Raw genomic sequence first — 2,982 nt, 5'->3', positions numbered from 1 at the left:
TTTGCTCATCAATAACATGAAGAGGAGCATTGAAATCTTCTACTGTGAAGATAGATTCATATATCTTTTTTTCATATGGACTTACCTAATTTTGTTTCATGCCTTCTGAGGCTGTATTATTAAGTGCATGTATTAGTCATGGTCATGCAGCAAGGAGAAGACAAATGCCGTTATTTAAGGGCAGTTTGTAAGTGGTAATTTTCATGATGTGGATCACTGTGGGAGAACCCAAGGAATGGGCAATGCGTCAGGCTAGTGGAGTTGAGTGTGTTAGAGTATGGTGGGTGCCCAGAAGAGACGAGCGGAGGTGGAGACGAACAATGCATAAGGGAAAAATATGAAATAAAGCCTTAGATGGACCTTGCATGGATCCATGAGGATCATTGCTATGAACTAAAGACTGTGATTTATTCAATCTGTTCTCAGTAGGTTCCACTGACATGCTGTTTCTCTCTCACAGAAGGTGGAAGGGAGATAACATAAAGAAATACAATAACAAACCAAAATAAGGGGATTAAATGTGCACTGTGACATTTCCAAATTCTAGCCAGTATCCTAACTAGGGAATTTCCAATAACACAAAAGGATTACATTTAGAATAATAAATAATTCAACATTTTTTGCATTATTATGTATCATGATAAAAAACAGAGATTTCAGTCTTCAAGGAAGTTATTCAAGGAAGGAGAAGGAGAGAAACAAATATCCATAATATTACATCAGCGCTATAACATTACTGAAGTATTAAACCACTCAGGTAACAACTCTCAAGAGATAAATGAAATAAGCCTCAAGCCCATCTCTATGACCTTATAAAAATATAGGTTTTGTTTCTCAAATCGTAACCACACCACATTGGCCATCGTGCAATGCCTACGGGAGTTTTTCTCTCAGGTCCCTCTTGGGCTTTTACCTCAAGATATTTGCACCAATCCTTTCCTGAAAGGTTCTTTGGGATGGAAGGTTCACAGGAAAGTCAAAAGCATTCCACATCTGTTTGCAGTTTTATAGCCCAGGCACAGAAAGTAAAAAGCAAAGCAAACCAAAACAAAACAGCCTGAAGGATCACCTTCACATTCCAAAGAGATGTAAAATCTGGTGGAAGTGAGCATCCTGAACAGTGTGTAAGTATATGTGTGTGTGTGTGTGTATTTAATACATTCATTTTATATAAATATGTATATTTAAATTGGGAGAAAATAATTGGGGTTTTTAATAATAATGTATTTTATATAAGAATCTGATCTTATGAAATTCCTATTTTTAATTTTAAACTCTTCCGGAATACATTTTCTTTGTGGTTATTTGCAAGAGAGGGCATTCAGGACATTCAGGATAATATTTGGAAAACTTGAGGGAAAATTCAGGGTTTAAAGCTGTTATGTATATTTGTGAGAGAGTATTTAAGCAAAATGAAAAAAGTATGAGTTTCTAAATCATACAGAAAAGGTTTACATACAGACTTCCCCCTTAGTACTTGTACAATCTTGAATTGAAGTTTCTTATTGGCAAAATGAGAACAGTAGTAACATAATATATCTGATCAGGTCATACTGTAGATAAAATGGTTGTTAAATGAAAAATATTTACTAACTTGTTAGACTATATTATTACTTAGTATTTTGTGTCTAAGCATTTTAGTCTAACTACATGATATGGGTAAGACCCTAGCTTTGTATTTCACATTTCTTCCTTTACTATGGACGTGATTTAAAAAAAAAATTATGTATTTCTTTTTTAGGGGAGAGGGACAGAGAGAGAGAGACCAAGAGAGGGAATCCCAAGCCGGCTCCATACTGTCATCACAGAGTTCTAAAGAGGCCTCAATCCCATGGATTGTGGGATCATGAACTGGGCCAAAATCAAGAATTGAATACTTAACCAACCAAGCCACTCAGGTGCCCCATGGATGTGATAAATAGTTTTAAAAGCCAGAAAAATCAAGTCAGTTTGCCCTTGGTGGATGTTTACACTATCCACAGTCTCTCATGTCCTTTAGACAGAAATCTATCTCCCAAATCACCATATAAAACTTCCCCCCCCCCCCTTCAACCTACAGGTGTGTCTTTGCAAACAATTCCTCACAGTCTTTTTTCAACTAATTTAAAGTTTAAGGAGGGGTGCCTGGGTGGCTCAGTCACTTAAGGGTCCAGCTTTGGCTCAGGTCATGATCTCATGGTTTCTGGGTTCAAGCCCCTCATCGGCTCTGTGCTGACAGCTAGCTCAGAGCCTGGAGCCTACTTCAGATTCTGTGTCCCCTCTCTCTCTGACCCTTTCCTGCTCGAGCTGTCTTTCTCTGTCTCTCAAAAATAAATAAAAAATATTTAAAAAATGAAGTTTCAGGAGATATTCTTGAAAGAATTTCTTTAAATGAAAGGTATACAGAGATGAATTCAAACTTCTTTACTTCAAAACCCCTGTGCATTGAAGCATATATATTGTGGAAACATGTATACTTCCAGCTGATATTCAATCTTTGTACTCCAAGCAACACTGGACCAAATGTTGAGAGGTAATGAGTCTTGCACAGGAATGCAAGTCGAGTCTTGTTCAAGACACATTCTAAAACCAAGAGCTGAACTTGCTGCAGGTTAATTCTACAGTTTTATGAAAAATTATCTGTACATGCATTCATGCCCTTAAACTGATCATAGTCTTCCACAAACAAGGGCTAGATTTGGATATTCTCAATTTATACAAAAATGAATATTTTTAAAGCTCTGCTGTTTTGAATGCAGAACAAATAAATACCAACACCATTTTCCCCTTGTATTTAATGTATGTCTAACGTGAGTTCTTCAACCCATCCCATTGTGGCCAAATAAAAAGTCCACAGGTAAATCCTATGAGCAAACCAAAGTGCTGATATCCATCTTTTTTATACACCAGTTTGTTCCTCTGCAAACATGTCAGGGACTTGACCATAAGGCCTTCTACTGGATATTCTTAAATGAACTTCATATTGCTCTTGGCATAAGGCAA

General features: G+C 36.8%; 1 protein-coding gene across 1 annotated transcript in view; it reads right to left on the bottom strand.

The window, feature by feature from the left end:
* Positions 1-2,982, bottom strand: part of LOC115306340 (olfactory receptor 4P4-like) — a 161,688-nt gene that overhangs the window by 109,015 nt on the left and 49,691 nt on the right. The gene's annotated exons all lie outside the window — the stretch shown is intronic.

Source organism: Suricata suricatta, chromosome 11 (assembly GCF_006229205.1).
Source record: "Suricata suricatta isolate VVHF042 chromosome 11, meerkat_22Aug2017_6uvM2_HiC, whole genome shotgun sequence".
In the NCBI taxonomy this organism is placed as follows: domain Eukaryota; kingdom Metazoa; phylum Chordata; class Mammalia; order Carnivora; family Herpestidae; genus Suricata; species Suricata suricatta.
This window is presented reverse-complemented; position numbering and strand designations above follow the sequence as displayed.